General features: G+C 38.5%; 1 pseudogene; it reads left to right on the top strand.

The window, feature by feature from the left end:
* Positions 1–3473: 3473 nt before the first annotated feature.
* Positions 3474–22594, top strand: part of Vmn2r116l-ps8 (vomeronasal 2, receptor 116 like, pseudogene 8) — a 33023-nt pseudogene continuing 13902 nt past the window's right edge.

Genomic DNA, 22594 nt, shown 5'->3' with positions numbered 1-22594 from the left:
CGCCACAAGAATAAAATAGGAATCCAACACAAATGGGGAAGATCGGCTCTTCTACAAGTGTCCAAAAGCTATTGGCACAAACCCCATTTGATAAAATGAAATTAGTATATACCTGAAGATTCAAATTTAGATGTGTGAAGAAAGGATCCATCCTGGAAGGGCCTCTCTACATAAATAGGGAACAGTGTCCCCCCCTCTGTTCCAGTGCCCATGTGTTCGCAATTCTTCCCCACCTTTTCTTCTATTAGTTTGAGTGTATCTGGTTTGATGTGGAGGTTCTTGATCCACTTGGACTTAAGCTTTGTACAGGGTGATAAGCATGGATCGATCTGCATTCTTATCCATGCTGACCTTCAATTAAACCAGCACCATTTGCTGAAAGTGCTATCATTTTTCCATTGGATGGTTTGGGCTCCTTTGTCAAAAATCAAGTGACCATAGGTGTGTGGGTTCATTTCTGGGTCTTCAATTCTATTCCACTGGTCTATCTGCCCGTCTCTATACCAATACCATGCAGTTTTTATAACTATTGCTCTGTCATACTGCTTGAGATCAGGGAGAGTGATTTTCCCAGACGTCCTTTTATTGTTTAGGATAGTTTTAGCTATCCTGGGTTTTTTCTTATTCCAGATGAATTTGCAAGTTGTTCTGTTCTATTAAGAATTGGATTCTAATTTTGATGGGGATTGCATTGAATCTGCAGATCGCTTTTGGTAAAATGGCCCTTTTTACTATATTAATCCTGCCAATCCATGAGCATGGGATATCTTTCCATCTTCTGAGATCTTCTTCAATTTCTTTCTTCAAAGAGTTGAAGTTCTTATCATACAGATCTTTCACTTGCTTGGTTAAAGTCACACCGAGATATTCCATATTATTTGGGACTATTATTAATGGTGCCGTTTCCCTAATTTCTTTCTCGGCTTCTTTCTCTTGTGTGTAGGGGAAGGCTACTGAATTATTTGAGTTAATTTTATACCCAGTCACTTTGCTGAAGGTGTTTATCAGGTTTAGTAATTCTCTGGTGGAACTTTTGGGATCACTTAAATATACTATCATATCACCTGCAAATAGTGATATTTTGACTTCTTCTTTTCCAATCTGTATCCCTTTGATCTCCTTTTGTTGTATTATTGCTCTGGCTAGGACTTCAATTAGTATATTGAATAAGTAGGGAGAGAGTGGGCAGTCTTGTCTAGTCTGATTTTAGTGGGATTGTTTCAAGTTTCTCTCAATTTAGTTTAATATTAGCTACTGCTTTGCTGTATATGGCTTTTACTCTTTTTAGGTATGGGCCTTGAATTCCTGTCCTTTCCAAGACTTTTATAATGAAGGGGTGTTGACTTTTGTAAAATCTTTTCTCAGCATCTAATGAAATGATCATGTGGTTTTTATCTTTGTTTGTTCATATAGTGGATTATGTTGATGGTTTTCTGTATATTAAATTATCTCTGTGTCCCTAGAATGAAGCCTACTTGATCATGATGGATGATTGTTTTGATGTGCTCTTGAATTCGGTTTGCAAGAATTTTATTGTGTATTTTTACATCGATATTCATAAGGGAAATTGGTCTGGAGTTCTCTTCCTTTGTTTGGTCTTTGTGTGGTTTAGGTATAAGAGTAATTGTGGCTTCATAGAAGGAATTCGGTAGCGCTCCATCTGTTTCAATTTTGTGGAATATTTTGGATAGTATTGATATGAGGTCTTCTATGAAGATCTGATAGAATTCTGCACTGATCCCATCTGGACCTGAGCTCTTTTTGGTTGGTAGACTTTTAATGACTGCTTCTGTTTCTTTAGGAGTTATGGGGTTTTTGAAATGGTTTATGTGTTCCTGATTTAACTTTGGTACATGGTGTCTGTCTATGCAAATATTCATTTCCTCCAGATTTTCAAGTTTTGTTGAATATAAGCTTTTGTAGTAGGATCTCATGATTTTTTTAATTTCCTCTGATTCTGTTGTTATGTCTCCCATTTCATTTATTTTAATGTTTTTTAAAGAATTTGACTCATTACTTTTCTTTTTTTAAAAGAAGTATTTTATCAATTTCAGTAATTTATTATCATTCCTTTAAAAATCTTTATGGATGTCTGAGTGCATGTATGAATGTGTGTAATGTGTGTATGTAAATATGTTTATTTGGGAACATATTTAGGAGAAGGTGTGTATATGTGTGAATTTATAGTGTGATTACCTGTGCTTGTGGTTTGTTATTGTGTGAGAAGTTGTATGGGAGTGGGTGTCAATATAAATCTGAGAATTTCATAAGTGTTAGTTGTCAACCAGTTTATGTTTAAGAATGTATAAAAATGTGAGGATGTGTGTGTGTGTGTGTGTGTGTGTGTGTGTGTGTGTGCACGCATGTGTCTATCCATGGACGGTGTGATATCAGGCTATTTGTGGAGTTCAGAATATTTTTTTGTATTCGTGATGTTGGGATTACTGTATAAAAATTTTCACACAGGTTATCCAAAAAGGTGGCCAGTTCTCTTAATTGCCACATAATTTCTCTCTCTCTCTCTCTCTCTCTCTCTCTCTCTCTCTCTCTCTCTCTCTGTCTCTCTCTCTCTCTCTCTCTCTCTCTCTCTCTCTCTCTCTCTCTCTCCCTTCCTTCCTTTCTTTTTTTGTGGTGGTCATTTTTAATTTACATTTCAAATGTTATTCTCTTTCCAGCATTCCCATTCTTAAACCCCCTAACCCATTCACCTCCCCTGCTACTATAAGGGTGTTCTCCCTCCCCAACCAGACCCCCTTCCCTGCTCCCTCCTCTGACATTCCCCTACACTGGATGATCAAGTCTTGGCATGACCAAGGGCTTCTCCTCCTGTTGATGCCAAAGAAGGCTGTCTTCTGTTACATATGCAGCTGGAGCCATGGGGATGTCCATGTTTAGTCTTGGGGTTGTGGCTTAGTCCCTAGAAGTTCTGGTTGGTTCGTATTGTTGTTCTTATGGGGTTGCAAGCACATTCAATTTCTTCAATATTTTCTCTAACTCCTCCAACGGGAACCCAGTTCTCAGTACAATGGTTTGCTGCTAGCATTTGTCTCTTTGTCAGGCTCTGGCTGGGCCCCTCAGGAGACAGCTATTTCAGGCTCCTATCAGCAGGCACTTCTTGGCTTCGTCAATATTGTCCAGTATTGTTGGGTGTATATATATGGACTGCATCCCCAGGTGGGGCAGGCTTTGAATGGACATTCCTTCTGTCTCTGCCCCAAACTTTCTCTCCATATCACCTCCTATGAATATTTTTGTCCCCCCTTTTAAAAAGGACTGAAGCATCCACTCTTTGGTCATCCTTATTCTTGAGTTTTGTGTGGTCTGCTGCCACACCATTTCTGCAACCACAATATGAACTTTTTATTTTCTAGGATTTCAAACATTTGTTTCTCCTGTAAGATATGATAGAGGAAAAGAGTATGCATTCCATCGCTAGAGGTTTACAATATTCATATTTATCTCATTGCTCCAATATGTGGACCTCAGGAACTGTGAAGTGTGCTATAGACACAGACCTGTTGGGAAAGGCCAGGATCATTGGGAATCTCACATTCCGAATACCTGATTCAGTAGAACCTGTCTCCTACCATCACTGGTATCTATCTATTTGTCAAATTAAAGAAATTAATCAAGTTAATCATTAAAAGAAAAGGATGATTTCTTTTCTCACACATTTTATTGACAGTGGTAATTAATTGTCCAGAGAAATCTGTTTAATCCTGATAATATACACACAGTACATTTGATGAACTTCAATTTCAAAGGATTGAGTGAGCCCATAACCATAGCCATATTCCAGAAATTTTACATCTCTCACTTGATACAATAAGTGCTCATAAATCCTTAGAAAGCTTGTATTTTTAATTTTAAATTAATTGATAAATTTAATAAAGAAAATTCCTCAAGACATAAATAAATGAATGAATTCAAGTGAAAACCAGAACATCAATCAATATAAAGATCCTACAGTGTTCTAACAACTACTGATTTTTAACTTGATTATCAAGAGTTTCAAACACTTGGGGGTTCATATGTTTACTGAGAAAGAAAGAAATGAAAATATTGAATCTGGCATCATCAAATTGTAAAGGGATTCATAAGACAATGCAGTTTTTCTGTGGAGGAAATGATAAACTAAATCTTTTCTCCTAATTATTGAATATAGTCCAGCTGAGGAATTCATTCTTTAAGTACAATGAGGACATCATTCCGTTCCAAAGCTTCGGATAATACATAACACAGAGAATCAGAGTTATTATCTTAATTATACTTGAAAAGTTGGCCTTATCATGAAAGTCACTGTTGCAATTTATTCCTACATCCAATGGATGGATGGATGGATATATATTCAACATTTTCCTTTTATGGCTTCTCATTCTTAGTAAGAAATTTTTATATAACCTTGAATGTATAATCATACAAATATTAATAATGTAAAACAAACAGGTACTAGCAACAAATCCTGAATATATTTTAACAAAATTTTTAGTATACATAAAATTTGACCATGTATTAAAAATACGTTATAGGCTCCCAAACCCCATGGGGCAGACAGCTCATCGCCCAGACAGGTGGACACTCCAGAGACTGCAGGGCAGGAGAGACTTCCAGTACCACATCCCTGACCCAAGACGAAGGTGTATAGGGCCTCTGGGAATAGGAAGATAGGGGCACTCAAGCTGCAGGAATGCTGGGGTCCAGGCTGTGGTCCAGACTGCACCCAGATCTGAAGAGTCCCAGTCAAACAGCTCCGTGTACCCAAATCCCGTGGGAGGGAGAGCTAGAATTTCAGAGGGGCAGACATGCCTGGGAAGCCAGAAGAGACTACTCTCTGCCCACAATTCTGACTCTAGAGGAAAAACGCCTATGACGTTTTCTGGGACCCATGAAAAGGCCGGGCAGGCCCTTTTGGTTGCTTCCTTCCTGGAGAGTTGAAACCCAGCTCTAAGGAGAGACTTCATGCCTGAGACCAGAGGTAAGACCACCTTTTCTGCTCCAAGTGACCTGCCTGGTGGACTCAGGACACATGCCCACAGGAACAGCTGAAGACCAGTAGACAGGAACGACTACACACCTGAAAGCAGAACACTCTGTTCCCATAACTGGCTGAAAGAGAACAGGAAAACAGGTCTACGGAACTCCTGACACACAGGCATATATGACAGTCTAGCCACTGTCAGAAATAGCAGAACAAAATAACACCAGAGACAACCTGATGTTGAGAAGCAAGCACAGGAACCCAAGCAACAGAAACCAAGATTGCATGGCATCATCGGAGCCCAATTCTACCACCAAAGCAAATACAGAATATCCAAGCACACCAGAAAAGCAAGACGATCTAACCACTGTCAGAAATAGCAGAACAAGGTAACACCAGAGACAACGTGATGGCAAGAGGCAAGCACAGGAAGCCAAGCAAAAGAAACCAAGACTACATGACATCATTGCAGCCCAATTCGCCCACCAAAGCAAACACTGAATATCAAAACACACCAGAAAAGCAAGATCTAGATTTAAAATCACATTTGATCATGATGATGGAGGGCTTCAAGAAAGACATAAAGAACTACTTTAGAGAATGCAGGAAAATGCAAATAAACAAGTAGAAGCCCATAGAGGAATCACAAAAATCATGGAAAGAATTACAGGAAAACACAATCAAACAGGTGAAGGAATTGAAAATGGAAATAGAAGCAATAAAGAAAGCACAAAGGAAGAAAACCATGGATATAGAAAATGAAAGGAAGAGACAAGGAGCTGTAGATACAAGCATCACCAACAGAATACAAGAGATAGAAGAGAGAATCTCAGGAGCAGAAGATTCCTCAGAAATCATCAACACAACTGTCAAAGATAATGCAAAAATGGAAAAAGCTACTGGCCCAAAACACACAGGAAATCCAGGACACAATGAGAAGATCAAACCTAAGGATAATAGTTATAGAAGAGAGTGAAGACTCCCAAATCAGAGTCTTGAAGTTCTTATTGTACAAATCTTTTACTTGCTTGGTTAAAGTCACACCGAGGTACTTCAAATCTCTGAAGAAAGAAATTGAAGATGTCCTCAGAAGATGGAAAGATCTCCCATGCTCATGGATTGGCAGGATTAATATAGTAAAAATGGCCATTTTACCAAAAGCGATCTACAGATTCAATGCAATCCCCATCAAAATACCAATCCAATTCTTCAAAGAGTTAAATAGAACAATTTGCAAACTCATCTGTAATAACAAAAAACCCAGGATAGCTAAAACTATCCTCAACAATAAAAGGACTTCAGGGGAAATCACCATCCCTGAACTCAAGCAGTATTACAGAGCAATAGTGATAAAAACTGCATGGTATTGGCATAGAGACAGACAGAAAGACCAATAGAACAGAATTGAAGACCCAGAAATGAACCCACACACCTATGGGCCCTTGATTTTTGACAAAGGAGCCAAAACCATCCAATGGAAAAAAGATAACATTTTCAGCAAATGGTGCTGGTTCAACTGGAGGTCAACATGTAGAAGAATGCATATCGATCCATGCTTATCACCCTGTACAAAGCTTAAGTCCAAGTGGATCAAGGACCTCCACATCAAACCAGATACACTCAAACTAATAGAAGAAAAACTAGGGAAGCATCTGGAACACATGGGCACTGGAAAAAATTTCCTGAACAAAACACAATGGCTTATGCTCTAAGATCAAGAATCGACAAATGGGATCTCATAAAACTGCAAAGCTTCTGTAAGGCAAAGGACACTGTGGTTAGGACAAAACGGCAACCAACAGATTGGGAAAAGGTCTTTACCAATGCTACAACAGTTAGAGGGCTTATATCCAAAATATACAAAGAACTCAAGAAGTTAGACCGCAGGGAGACAAATAACCCTATTAAAAAATGGGGTTCAGAGCTAAACAAAGAATTCACAGGTGAGGAATGCCGAATGGCAGAGAAACACCTAAAGAAATGTTCAACATCTTTAGTCATAAGGGAAATGCAAATCAAAACAACCCAGAGATTTCACCTCACACCAGTGAGAATGGCTAAGATGAAAAACTCAGGTGACAGCAGATGCTGGCAAGGATGCGGAGAAAGAGGAACACTCCTCCATTGTTGGTGGGATTGCAGACTGGTACAACCATTCTGGAAATCAGTCTGGAGGTTCCTCAGAAAATTGGACATTGAACTGCCTGAGGATCCAGCTATACCTCTCTTGGGCATATACCCAAGGATGCCCCAACATATAAAAAAGACACGTGCTCCACTATGTTCATCACAGCCTTCTTTATAATAGCCAGAACCTGGAAAGAACCCAGATGCCCTTCAACAGAGGAATGGATACAGAAAATGTGGTACATCTACACAATGGAATATTATTCAGCTATCAAAAACAATGACTTTATGAAATTCGTAGGCAAATGGTCGGAACTATATCATCCTGAGTGAGGTAACCCAATCACAGAAAAACACACATTGTATGCACTCATTGATAAGTGGCTATTAGCCCAAATGCTTGAATTACCCTAGATGCCTAGAACAAATGAAACTCAAGACGGATGATCAAAATGTGAAAGCTTCACTTCTTCTTTAAAAGGGGAACAAGAATACCCTTGGCAGGGAATAGAGAGGCAAAGATCAAAACAGACATAGAAGGAACACCCATTCAGAGTCTGCCCCACATGTCGCCCATGCATATACAGTCGTCCAATTAGGCAAGATGGATGAAGCAAAGAAGTGCAGGCCGACAGGAGCCGGATGTATATCTCTCCTGAGAGACACAGCCAGAATACAGCAAACACAGAGGCGTATGCCAGCAGCAAACCACTGAATTGAGAATAGGACCCCTGTTGAAGGAATCAGAGAAAGAACTGGAAGAGCTTGAAGGGGCTCGAGACCCCATAGGTACAACAATGCCAAGCAACCAGAGCTTGCAGGGACTAAGCCACTACCTAAAGACTAAACATGGACTGACCCTGGACCCTGACCTCATAGGTAGCAATGAAAATCCTAGTAAGATCAGCAGTGGAAGGGGAAGCACTGGGTCCTGCTAAGACTGAACCCCCAGTGAACTAGATTTTTGGGTGTTAGGGCTGCAAGGGGGGGAGGATGGGTAGGGAACGCCCATAAAGAAGGGGAGCGGGGAGGGGAATGTTTGCCCGGAAACCGGGAAAGGGAATAACACTCGAAATGTATATAAGAAATACTCAAGTTAATTTTAAAAAAAAGACTCCCAAATCGAAGGACTAGTAAATATCTTCAACAAAATCATAGAAGAAAACTTCCCTAATCTAAAGAAAGAGATGCCCATAAACATACAAGAAGCATACCGAACTCCAAATAGATTACATCAGAAAAGAAACTCCTCCTGTCACAAAATAGTCAAAGCACCAAATGCACAAAACAAAGAAAGAATATTCAAAGCAGTAAGGGAAAAAGGTCAAGTAACATATAAATGCAGACCTATCAGAATCACACCAGACTTCTCACCAGAGACTATGAAAGCCAGAAGATCCTGCACAGATGTCATACAGACCCTAATAGAACACAAATGCCAGCCCAGGTTACTGTATCCAGCAAAACTTTCAATTAACATAGATGGAAAATCCAAGATATTCCATCACAAAACCAAATTTACACAATATCTTTCTACAAATCCTTCCCTACAAAGGATAATAAATGGTAAAGCCCAACAAAAGGAGGCAAGCTACAGCCTAGAAAAAGCAAGAAACTAATCATTTTGCAACAAAACAAAGTACACAAACATAAACTCACATCCAAACACGAATATAACAAAACCAACAATCACTATTCCTTAAATCTCCCAACATCAATGTACTCAAGTCCCCAATAAAAAGACATAGACTAACAAACTGTATCCTCAATGAGGACCCTGCATTCTTCTGCCTACAGGAAACACACCTCAGAGACAAAGACAGACACTACCTCAGAGTGAAAGGCTAGAAAACAACTTTCCAAGCAAATGGTCTGAAGAAGTAAGATGGAGTAGCCATTCTAATATCAAATAAAATCTATTTTCATCTAAAAGTCATCAAAAAAGATGAGAAAGGACACTTCATATTCATCAAAGGAAAAATCAACCAATATGAACTCTCAAGCCTAAATAATTATGCTCTAAATACAAGGGTACCTACATACATAAAAGAAAACTTACTAAAGCTCAAAGCACACATTGCACCTCACACAATAATAGTATGAGATTTCAACACCCCACTCTCATCAATGGACAGATCATGGAAACAGAAATTAAACAGAGACATAGACAGACTAAGAGAAGTCATGAACCAAAAGGACTTACAGATATTTATAGAACATTCTATCCTAAAACAAAAGGGTATACCTTCTTCTCACCACCTCATGGCACTTTCTCCAAAATTGACCATATAGTTGGTCATAAAACAGGCCTCAATAGAAATGGAAAGGTAGAAATAATCCCATGCGTCCTATCATTCCACCATGGGCTAAAGCTGGACTTCAAAAATAATAAGGGAAGAACACCCACATATACATGGAAATTGAACAATGCTCTACTCAATAATAATCTAGTCAAGGAAGAAATAAAGAAAGAAGTTAAAGACTTCTTAGAATTTAATGAAAATGAAGGTACAACATACCCAAACTTAAGGGACACAATGAAAGCTGTGCTATGAGCTCTGAGTGCCTGCAGAAAGAAACAGGAGATAGTATACATCAGCAGCTTGACAGCACACCTAAAAGCTCTAGAACAGAAAGAAGCAAAATCACACGAAGAGGAGTAGAAGGCAGGAAATAATCAAACTCAGAGCTGAAATCAACCAAGTAGAAACAAAAAGGACCATGAAAAGAATCAACAGAACATAAGTTGGTTCTTTGAGAAAGTCTACAAGATAGATAAACTCTTAGCCAGACTGATGAGAGGACACAGAGAGTCTGCCCAAATTAACAAAATCAGAAATGAAAAGGGAGACATAACAGCAGAATCAGAGGAAATTCATAAAAAAATCATCAGATCCTACTACAAAAGCCTATATTCAACAAAACTTGAAAATCTGCAGGAAATGGACTGTTTCCTAGACAGATACCAGGTTCCAAAGTTAAATCAGGAACATATAAACCATTTAAACAAACCCATAACTCCTAAAGAAATAGAAGCACTCATTAAAGGTCTCCCAATCAAAAAGTGCCCAGGTCCAGATGGGTTCACTGCAGAATTCTATCAGACCTTCATAGAAGACCTCATACCAATACTTTCCAAATTATTCCACAAAATTGAAACAGATGGAGGGCTACCAAATTCCTTCTATGAAGCCACAATTGCTCTTATACCTAAACTACACATAGACCCAACAAAGCAAGAGAACTTCAGACCAATTTCCCTTATGAATATCGATGCAAAAATACTCATTAAAATTCTGGAAAACTGAATCCAAGAGCACATCAAAACAATCATCCACCATGATCAAGTAGGCTTCATCCCAGGCATGGAGGGATGGTTTAATATATGAAAAACCATCAACGTAATACATTATATAAACAAACTGAACGATAAAAACCACATGATCATTTCATTAGATGCTGAGAAAGCATTTGACAAAATTTAACACAACTTCATGATAAAAGTCCTGGAAAGAATAGGAATTCAAGACCCATACTTAAACATAGTAAAAGCCATATACAGGAAACCAGTAGCTAATATTAAACTAAATAGGGAGAAACTTGAAGCAATCCCACTCAAATCAGGGACTAGACTAGGCTGCTCATTCTCTCCCTACTTATTCAATATAGTTCTTGAAGTTCTAGCCAAAGCAATCAGACAACAAAAGGAGATGAAAGGGATACGGTTTGGAAAAGAAGAAGTCAAAATATCACTATTTGCAGATGACATGATAGTACATATAAGTGATCCCAAGAGTTCCACCAAAGAACTACTAAACCTGATAAACAACTTCATCAAAGTGGCTGGGTATAAAAGTAAGTCAAATAATTCAATAGCTTTCCTGTACAAAAAAGAGAAACAAGACAAGAAAGAAATTAGGGAAACGACACCTTTCATAATAGTTCCAAATAATATAAAATACGTCAGTGTGACTTTATCCAAGCAAGTGAAAGATCTGTATGATAAGAACTTCAAGCCTCTGAAGAAAGAAATTGAAGACCTCAGAAGTTGGAAAGATCTCCCATGCTCATGGATTGGCAGGATTAATATAGAATAAATGGCCATTTTACCAAAAACGATCTACAGATTCAATGCAATCCCCATCAAAATACCAATGAAATTCTTCAGAGAGTTAGACAGAACAATTTTCAAATTCATCTGTAATAACAAAAACCCAGGATAGCTAAAAGTATCCTCAACAATAAAAAGACTTCTGGGGGAATCACTATCCCTGAACTCAAGCAGTATTACAGAGCAATAGTGATAAAAACTGCATAGTATTGGTACTGAGACAGGCAGATAGACCAGTGGAATAGAATTGAAGACCCAGTAATAAACCCATGCACCTATGGTCACTTGATTTTTCACAAAGGGGCCAAAATCATCCAGTGGAAAAAAGGTAGCATTTTGAGCAAATGGTGCTGGTTCAACTGGAGGCCAATATGTAGAAGAATGGATATCGATCCATTCTTATCACCCTGTTGAAAGCTTAAGTCCAAGTAGATCAAGGACCTCCACATCAAACCAGATACACTCAAACTAATAGAATAAAAAGTGGGGAAGCATCTCGAACACATGGGCACTGGAGAAAATTTCCTCAACAGAACACTAATGGCTTATGCTCTAAGATCAAGAATCGACAAATGGGCTCTCATAAAACTGCAAAGCTTCTGTAAGGCAAAGGACACTGTGGTTAGGACAAAACGGAACCAAAAAGATCTTTACCAATCCTACAACTGATAGAGGGCTTATATCCAAAATATACAAAGAACTCAAGAAGTTAGACTGTAGGGAGACATATAACCCTATTAAAAATTGGGGTTAGGAGCTAAACAAATAATTCACAGCTGAGGAATGCCGAATGGCAGAGAAACACGTAAAGAAATGTTCAACATCTTTAGTCATAAGGGAAATGCAAATCAAAACAACCCTGAGATTTCACCTCACACCAGTGAGAATGGCTAAGATCAAAAACTCAGGTGACAGAAAATGCTGGCTAGGATGTGGAGAAAGAGGAACACTCCTCCATTGTTGCTGGGATTGCAGATTGCAGATTGGGTAGAACCATTCTGGAAATCAGTCTGGAGCTTCCTCAGAAAATTGGACATTGAACTACCTGAGGACCCAGGTATACCTCTCTTGGACATATACCTAAAAGATGCCCCAACATATAACAAAGACACGTGCTCCACTGTGTTCATAGCAGCCTAATTTATAATAGCCAGATGCCCTTCAACAAAAGAATGGATACAGAAAATGTGGTACATCTACAAAATGAAATACTACTCAGCTATCAAAAACAGTGACTTTATGAAATTCATAGGCCAATGGATGGGACTGGAAAATATCATCCTGAGTGAGGTAACCCAATCACAGAAAAATACACACGGTATGCATTCATTGATAAGTGGCTATTAGCCCAAATGCTTGAATTACCCTAGATGCACAGAACACATGAAAATCAACAAGGATGATCAAAATGCGAATGTTTCGCTCCTTCTTTAATAGGGGACCAAGATACCCTTCACAGGGAATAGGGAGGCAATATTTAAAACAGAGGCAGAAGTAACACCCATTCGCAGCCTGCCCCACATATGGCCCATACATATACACGCACCAAACTAAATAAGATGGATGAGGGTAAGAAGTGCAGGCTGACAGGAACTGGATGTAGATCTCTCCTGAGAGACCCAACCAGAATATGGCAAAGACATAGGTGAATGCAAGCACCAAACCTCGGAACTGTAATCTGATCCCGGTTCAAGGATTCAGAACATGAGTGAAAGATCTTGAGGGGGTTTGAGACCCCATATGAACAATGCCAACGAACTAGAGCTTCCAGGGCCTAAGCCCGTACATGGACTGTACATGGACTGACCCTGGGCTCCAACTGCCTAGGTAGCAATGAATAGCCTAGTAAGGGCACCAGTGGAAGGGGAAGTCCTTGTCCTGCCAAGACTGAACCCACAGTGAACAGGATTGTTGGGGGGGAGGGCAGTAATGGGTGGAGGATGGGGAGGGGAACAGCCATATATAAGAGGAGGATGAAGGGTTAAGGGGATGTTGGCCTGGAAACCGGGAGAGTGCATAACAATTGAAATGTAAATAAGAAATACCCACTTTAATAAAGATGAAGAAAAAAAGAATGAAAAAAGAGAAGAAAAGAAATAAGTTATAAATCCTTTTGAAGCTGGAGTGCTTAGTTTCATATACAAAATGTGAAATGTAACCTGAATACTTAATACTGCATGATGTGAAATCTTCAATGGCTTCAGTGTTGATTATTATTTAGATATTATATTTTTAATTTTTCTTCTTCTAAGGTTTTTCTTACATTTATTATACAGCCTTCCTCAAGATCATATAACTTTTTATTAATTTTATTATTCATGGATATTTTATGTATTAACATTTCAAATATTATCCCCTTTCTGCCCTCTCCCATATCTCCTTAACCCTTCCCCTGCCTCTATGAGGATGCTCCCATTTCCACCTACCCACTCCATCCTCAGCGCACTGGCATTACCATACATTGGGGAAACAAGCCTTCACACGACCAAGGGCTTTTCCTCCCAATGATATTGGACAATGCCATCCTCTGTCACATATGTGACTGGTGTCATGGCTCACTCCCTTTTTACTCATTGTTTGGTGGTTTAATCCCTGGTAGGTCTGGTAGGGTTTGGTTGGTTTATATGGTTGTTTCCTGTGGTGCTGCAAACCCCTTCAACTCCTTAATCATTTTCTCTAACTCCTTCATTGGGTTCCCCATGTAAAGTTCAATGGTTATCAGCAACCATCCTCATCTGTACCAGTAGGGCTCTGCCAGAGCCTCTCAGTAGACAGGTATATCTGCCTCCTGTCAGAAAGCAGTTCTTGGCATCAGCAAGAGTGACTGGATTTGGTGGCAGCATATAGGATAAATCCCAAGGTGTGGAGTCTCTGGATTGCCTTTTCTTCAGCCCCTAATCCAATCTTTGTCCCTGTATTTCTTCCTGAAAGTATTTTGTGCTCCTTTATAAAAAGGAATGAATCACCTGCATTTTGGCCTTCCTTCTTCTTGAACTTCATATGATCTGTGAATTTTTTCTCAGGTATTCCAGGCTTTTGGTCTAATAACCACCAAGCAGTGAGTGTATACCATGCATGTTCTTTTGTGAATGAATTACCTCACTCAGGATGATATTTTCTAGTTTCATCCACTGGCCTATGAATTTCATGGACACATTGTTTTTGATTGCTGAGTAGTACTCCATTGTGTAGATGTACCACACTTTCTGTATCCATTCCTCTGTTGAAGGGCATTTAGGTTCTTTCCATTTTCTAGATATTTTAAATAAGGCTGCTGTGAACATAGGGGAACAGGTGTCCTTGTGATATGTTGGAGCATGTTTTGGGTGAATGCCCTTGACTGGTATATTTGGGTCCTCAGTTAGGACTATGGTGATATTTCTGAGGAACCTCCAGACTGATTTCCAGAGTGGCTGTACCAGCTTCACATCTCACCAACAATGGAGGAGTGTTCCTCTTTCTCCACATCCTCACCAGCATCTGTTGTCACCTGCATTATTGATCTTAGCTGTTCTGACAGGTGTGAAGTGGAATCTCAGGGTTGTTTTGATTTGCATTTCCCTGATGACTAAGGATGTTGAACATTTATTTAGACAGTTCTCAGCCATTCGATATTCCTCAGCTGAGAACTCTTTGTGTAGGTCTTTACCTCATTTTTAATAGGATTATTTGATTCTTTGGAGTCTGCCTTGATTTGTTTGTATAAATTAGATATTAGCTCTCTATCAGATATAGAATTGCTAAAGAATTTTCCAAATCTGTTGTTTGCCATTTTGTTCTATTGAAAGTGTCCTTTGACTTACAGAAGCTTTTCAATTTTATGAGGTCCCATTTGTCAATTTTTGATATTAGAACATGCATCGTTGGTGTTCTGTTCAGGAAATTTTCCCCTGTGCTTTTGTGTTTGAGGCTCATCCTCATTTTCTCTTCTATTAGTTTCAGTGTATCTGGTTTGATATCGGGTCTTTGCTCCACTTGGACTTGAGCGTTGTACAAGGTGATAAGAATGGGTCAATTTGTATTCTTCTACATGCTGACCTTCAATTCAACGAGCACTATTCATTGAAAAGGCTGTCTTTTTGCATGGATATTTTTAGCTCCTTTGTCCAAGATCAAGTGACTATAGTTGTGTGGGTTCATTTCTGGATCTTCAATTCAATTCCATTGATCTATCTGCCTGTCTCTGTACCCATACAATGCAGTTTTTATCACAATTGATGTGTAATACTACTTTAGGTCAGGTATTGTGATTCCCCCATAACTGCTTTTACTGTTGAGAAGAGTTCTCATTATCCTGGTGTCTTTCCTTTTCCAAATGAATCTGCAAATTGCTCTTTTTAATTCTATGAAGAATTGCATTGGAATTTTGATGGTGATTGCATTGAATTTGTAGATTGCTTTTTGCAAAATGGGCATTTCTACTATATTAACCAGCCAATCCATGAGCATGGGAGATCGTTCCATCTTCTGAGATCTTTGATTTCTTTTCAGAAACTTGAAGTTCTTTTCATACAGATCTTTCACTTGTTTGGTTAGAGTCAAATAGTTATACTATTTGTGGCTACTGTGAAATGTGTCATTTCCCTAATTTCTTTTTAGCTTGTTTATCCTTTGAGTAGAAGATGGCTACCAATTTGTTTGACTTAATTTTATAACCAGCCACTTTGTTAAAGATGTTTATCAGCTGTAGTAGTTCTCTCACGGAATTTTTGGGGTCCCTTAAGTGTACTATCATATCATCTGCAAATAGTGATATTTTGACTTCTTCCTTTCAAATTTATCCCTTTGACCTGATTTTGTTGTCTACTTGCTCTCAATAGAACTTCAAGTACTATATTGAATAGGTAAAGGGAAAGAAGGCAGCCTTGTCCAGCCCCTGTTTTTAGTGAATTGCTTCAAGTTTCTCTCTATTTCGTTTGACGTTGGCTTCCAGTTTGCTGTATATTGTTTTTACTGTTTAGATGTAAACCTTGAATTCGTGACCTTTCCAAGACTTCTAACATGAAGGGGTGTTGAATTTTGTCAAATGCTTTCTCAGCTTCCAATGAGATGATTATGTGGTTTTGTTCTTTGAGTTTTTTAAGTAGTGGAGTATATTGATGAATTTCTGTATATTGAAATATCTCTGCCTCCCTGGGATGATGCAGACTTGATCATGATGGAGGAATGATTTGATGTGTTCTTGGATTAGGTTTCCACGTATATTATTGTGTAATTTTGCATCAATATTCATAAGGAAACTTTGTCTGAAGTTTTCTCTTTGTTGGGATTTTGTGCGGATTAGGTATAAGCAAAATTACGGCTTCAAAGAATGAATTGGGTAATGTTTTTTTCTGTTTCTATTTTGTGGGACTGTTTGGACACTATTGATATTAGGTCTTTTATGAAGGTCTGATAAAATTATACACTAAGCCCATCTGGTCCTGGACTTTTTTGTTGGTAGACTTTTAATGACTGCTTTTATTTCTTTAAGGGTTTTGGGACTGTTTAGTTGGTTTATCTGAGCCTCTTAATACTTTGTTATTTGGTATCTGTCCAGAAAATTGTCTATTTCTTCCAGATTTACCAGTTTTGTTGAGTATAGTCTTTTGCAGTAGGATCTTAATTTTCTGAATTCTCTCAGTTTCTTATATTATGTCTCCCTTTTCATTTATGATATTGTTGATTTGGATACTGTCTCTCTGCTTTCTGGTTTGGTTTGCTAAGGGTTTATCTCAAAGGACGATCTCCTGGATTTGTTGACCCAGTGAATAGTTCTTTTTGTTTCTACTTGGTTGATTTCAGCTTTGAGTTTGATTATTTCCTGCTGTCTACTCTCTTGGGTGAATTAGCCTCTTTTTCTTCTAGAGCTTTCAGGTGTGCTGACAAACTGTAAGTCTCTGCTCTCTCCATTTTTGAGGCACTCAAACTGTTATTAACACTGCTTTCATTGTATCCCATAAGTTTGGGTATATTGTGCCTTCATTGTCATTAAATTCAAAAAGTAATTAATTTCTTTCTTTCTTCTTTGACCAAGTTGTCATTGAGTTAAGGATTGCTCAGTTTCCATGTGTATGTGGGATTTTTGATGTTTTTGTTGTTATTGAAGAAATATATTAGTCCATAGTGTTCTGACAGAATGCATAGGAATATTTCAATCTCCTTGTATCTATTGAGGCCTGTTATGTGACCCATTATTCGGTCAATTTTTGATAAAGTACCATGCTGTGCTGAAAAGAAGGTATATTCTTTTGTTTTAGGATGAAGTGTTCTGTAGATGTCTGTTAAATCCATTTGTTTCATAATTTCTGTTAGCTTCATTTTCTCTCCATTTAATTTCTGTTTCCATGATTTGTCCATTGATGAGAGTGATGTGTTGAAATCTCCCTTTCTTTGGTGCACTGTATTTGTGCTGTAGTAAATTTTCTTTTATAAATGTTGGTGCCCTTGCTTTTGGAACATTGATGTTCAGAATTGAGACTCCATCTTTGTAGATTATTTTTGTTTTACAAGTATGCAGCCAAAGTGTCTGTGTTTTTATTGGCAAGTTGAGTCCAAGGAATTGTGTTACCTGTTATATTTCTTTTTTTTTTTCTTTTTTTTTTTTCTTTTTTTTTTTTCCAGTTCTTTCTCTGATTCCTTCAATAGGGGACCTATTCTCAGTTCAGTGGTTTGCTGCTGGCATTCGCCTCTGTATTTGCTGTATTCTGGCTGTGTCTCTCAGGAGCGATCTACATCCGGCTCCTGTCGGTCTGCACTTCTTTGCTTCATCCATCTTGTCTAATTGGGTGGCTGTATATGTATGGGCCACATGTGGGGCAGGCTCTGAATGGGTGTTCCTTCAGTCTCTGTTTTAATCTTTGCCTCTCCCTTCCCTGCCAAGGGTATTCTTTTTCCTCATTTAAAGAAGGAGTGAAGCATTCACATTTTGATCATCCGTCTTGAGTTTCGTTTGTTCTAGGGAACTAGGGTAATTCAAGCATTTGGGCTAATAGCCACTTATCAATGAGTGCATACCATGTATGTCTTTCTGTGATTGGGTTAGCTCACTCAGGATGATATTTTCCAGTTCCAACCATTTGCCTACGAATTTCATAAACTCGTTGTTTTTGATAGCTGAGTAATATTCCATTGTGTAGATGTACCACATTTTCTGTATCCATTCCTCTGTTGAAGGGCATCTGGGTTCTTTCCAGCTTCTGGCTATTATAAATAAGGCTGCGATGAACATAGTGGAGCACGTGTCTCTTTTATATGTTGAGGCATCTTTTGGGTATATGCCCAAGAGAGGTATAGCTGGATCATCAGGCAGTTCAATGTCCAATTTTCTGAGGAACCTCCAGACTGATTTCCAGAATGGTTTTACCAGTCTGCAATCCCACCAACAATGGAGGAGTGTTCCTCTTTCTCCACATCCTCGCCAGCATCTGCTGTCACCTGAGTTTTTGATCTTAGCCAATCGCACTGGTGTGAGGTGAAATCTCAGGGTTGTTTTGATTTGCATTTCCTTTATGACTAAAGATGTTGAACATTTCTTTAGGTGTTTCTCAGCCATTCGGCATTCCTCAGCTGTGAATTCTTTGTTTAGCTCTGAACCCCATTTTTTAATAGGGTTATTTGTTTCCCTGCGGTCTAACTTCTTGAGTTCTTTGTATATTTTGGAAATAAGGCCTCTATCTGTTGTACGATTGGTAAAGATCTTTTCCCAATCTGTTGGTTGCCGTTTTGTCCTAACCACAGTGTCCTTTGCCTTACAGAAGCTTTGCAGTTTTATGAGATCCCATTTGTCGATTCTTGATCTTAGAGCATAAGCCATTGGTGTTTTGTTCAGGAAATTTTTTCCAGTGCCCATGTGTTCCAGATGCTTCCCTAGTTTTTCTTCTATTAGTTTGAGTGTGTCTGGTTTGATGTGGAGGTCCTTGATCCACTTGGACTTAAGCTTTGTACAGGGTGATAAGGATGGATCGATCTGCATTCTTCTACATGTTGCCCTCCAGTTGAACCAGCACCATTTGCTGAAAATGCTATCTTTATTCCATTGGATGGTTTTGGCTCCTTTGTCAAAAATCAAGTGACCATAGGTGTGTGGGTTCATTTCTGGGTCTTCAATTCTATTCCATTGGTCTATCTGTCTGTCTCTGTACCAATACCATGCAGTTTTTATCACTATTGCTCTGTAATACTGCTTGAGTTCAGGGATAGTGATTCCCCCTGAAGTCCTTTTATTGTTGAGGATAGCTTTAGCTATCCTGGGTTTTTTGTTATTCCAGATGAATTTGTAAATTGTTCTGTCTAACTCTTTGAAGAATTGGATTGGTATTTTGATGGGGATTGCATTGAATCTGTAGATTGCTTTTGGTAAAATTGCCATTTTTACCATATTAATCCTGCCAATCCATGAGCATGGGAGATCTTTCCATCTTCTGAGGTCTTCTTCAATTTCTTTCCTCAGTGTCTTGAAGTTCTTATTGTACAGATCTTTTACTTGCTTGGTTAAAGTCACACCGAGGTACTTTATATTATTTGGGTCTATTATGAAGGGTGTCGTTTCCCTAATTTCTTTCTCGGCTTGTTTCTCTTTTGTATAGAGGAAGGCAACTGATTTATTTGAGTTAATTTTATACCCAGCCACTTTGCTGAAGTTGTTTATCAGCTTTAGTAGTTCTCTGGTGGAACTTTTGGGATCACTTAAATATACTATCATGTCATCTGCAAATAGTGATATTTTGACCTCTTCTTTTCCGATCTGTATCCCTTTGATCTCCTTTTGTTGTCTGATTGCTCTGGCTAGAACTTCAAGAACTATATTGAATAAGTAGGGAGAGAGTGGGCAGCCTTGTCTAGTCCCTGATTTTAGTGGGATTGCTTCAAGTTTCTCTCCATTTAGTTTAATGTTAGCAACTGGTTTGCTGTATATGGCTTTTACTATGTTTAGGTATGGGCCTTGAATTCCTATTCTTTCCAGGACTTTTATCATGAAGGGGTGTTGAATTTTGTCAAATGCTTTCTCAGCATCTAATGAAATGATCATGTGGTTCTGTTCTTTCAGTTTGTTTATATAATGGATCACGTTGATGGTTTTCCGTATATTAAACCATCCCTGCATGCCTGGGATGAAGCCTACTTGATCATGGTGGATGATTGTTTTGATGTGCTCTTGAATTCGGTTTGCCAGAATTTTATTGAGTATTTTTGCGTCGATATTCATAAGGGAAATTGGTCTGAAGTTCTCTTTCTTTGTTGTGTCTTTGTGTGGTTTAGGTATAAGAGTAATTGTGGCTTCGTAGAAGGAATTCGGGAGTGATCCATCTGTTTCAATTTTGTGGAATAGTTTGGATCATATTGGTATGAGGTCTTCTATGAAGGTTTGATAGAATTCTGCACTAAACCCGTCTGGACCTGGACTCTTTTTGGTTGGGAGACCTTTAATGACTGCTTCTATTTCCTTAGGAGTTATGGGGTTGTTTAACTGGTTTATCTGTTCCTGATTTAACTTCGGTACCTGGTATCTGTCTAGGAAATTGTCCATTTCCTGAAGATTTTCAAATTTTGTTGAATATAGGTTTTTATAGTAAGATCTGATGATTTTTTGAATTTCCTCTGAATCTGTAGTTATGTCTCCCTTTTCATTTCTGATTTTGTTAATTTGGACGCACTCTCTGTGTCCTCTCGTTAGTCTGGCTAAGGGTTTATCTATCTTGTTGATTTTCTCAAAGAACCAACTTTTGGTTCTGTTGATTCTTTCTATGGTCCTTTTTGTTTCTACTTGGTTGATTTCAGCTCTGAGTTTGATTATTTCCTGCCTTCTACTCCTCCTGGGTGTATTTGCTTCTTTTTGTTCTAGAGCTTTTAGGTGTGCTGTCAAGCTGCTGACATATGCTCTTTCCTGTTTCTTTCTGCAGGCACTCAGCGCTATGAGTTTTCCTCTTAGCACAGCTTTCATTGTGTCCCATAAGTTTGAGTATGTTGTATCTTCATTTTCATTAAATTCTAAAAAGTTTTTAATTTCTTTCTTTATTTCTTCCTTGACCAGGTTATCATTGAGTAGAGCATTGTTCAATTTCCACGTATATGTGGGCATTCTTCCCTTATTGTTATTGAAGACCAGTTTTAGGCCGTGGTGGTCCGATAGCACGCATGGGATTATTTCTATCTTTCTGTACCTGTTGAGGCCCGTTTTTTGACCAATTATATGGTCAATTTTGGAGAAAGTACCATGAGGAGCTGAGAAGAAGGTATATCCTTTTGCTGTAGGATAGAATGTTCTATAAATATCCGTTAAGTCCATTTGGCTCATGACTTCTCTTAGTCTGTCTACATCACTGTTTAATTTCTGTTTCCATGATCTGTCCATTGATGAGAGTGGGGTGTTGAAATCTCCCACTATTATTGTGTGAGGTGCAATGTGTGTTTTGAGCTTTAGTAAGGTTTCTTTTACATATGTAGGTGCCCTTGTATTTGGGGCATAGATATTTAGGATTGAGAGTTCATCTTGGTTGATTTTTCCTTTGATGAATATGAAGTGTCCTTCCTTATCTTTTTTGATGACTTTTAGTTGGAAATTGATTTTATTTGATATTAGAATGGCTACTCCAGCTTGCTTCTTCTGACCATTTGCTTATAAAGTTGTTTTCCAGCCTTTCACTCTGAGGTAGTGTCTGTCTTTGTCTCTGAGGTGTGTTTCCTGTAGGCAGCAGAATGCAGGGTCCTCGTTGCGTATCCAGTTTGTTAATCTATGTCTTTTTATTGGGGAGTTGAGGCCATTGATATTGAGAGATATTAAGGAATAGTGCTTATTGCTTCCCGTTATATTCATATTTGATGTGAGGTTATGTTTGTGTGCTTTCATTCTCTTTGTTTTGTTGCCAAGACGATTAGTTTCTTGCTTCTTCTAGGGTATAGCTTGCCTCCTTATGTTGGGCTTTACCATTTATTATCCTTTGTAGTGCTGGATTTGTAGAAAGATATTGTGTAAATTTGGTTTTGTCATGGAATATCTTGGTTTCTCCATCAATGTTAATTGAGAGTTTTGCTGGATACAGTAATCTGGGCTGGCATTTGTGTTCTCTTAGGGTCTGTATAACATCAGTCCAGGATCTTCTGGCCTTCATAGTTTCTGGCGAGAAGTCTGGTGTGATTCTGATAGGTCTCCCTTTATATGTTACTTGACCTTTTTCCCTTACTGCTTTTAATATTCTTTCTTTATTTTGTGCGTTTGGTGTTTTGACAATTATGTGACGGGAGGTGTTTCTTTTCTGGTCCAATCTATTTGGAGTTCTGTAGGCTTCCTGTATGTCTATGGGTATCTCTTTTTTTAGGTTAGGGAAGTTTTCTTCTATGATTTTGTTGAAGATATTTACTGGTCCTTTGAGCTGGGAGTCTTCACTCTCTTCTATACC

Source organism: Rattus norvegicus, chromosome 12 (assembly GCF_021556685.1).
Source record: "Rattus norvegicus strain SHRSP/BbbUtx chromosome 12, alternate assembly SHRSP_T2T, whole genome shotgun sequence".
NCBI lineage: Eukaryota > Metazoa > Chordata > Mammalia > Rodentia > Muridae > Rattus > Rattus norvegicus.
The sequence above is the reverse complement of the archived record's forward strand: the minus strand, read 5'-3'. Positions and strand labels throughout refer to the sequence as shown.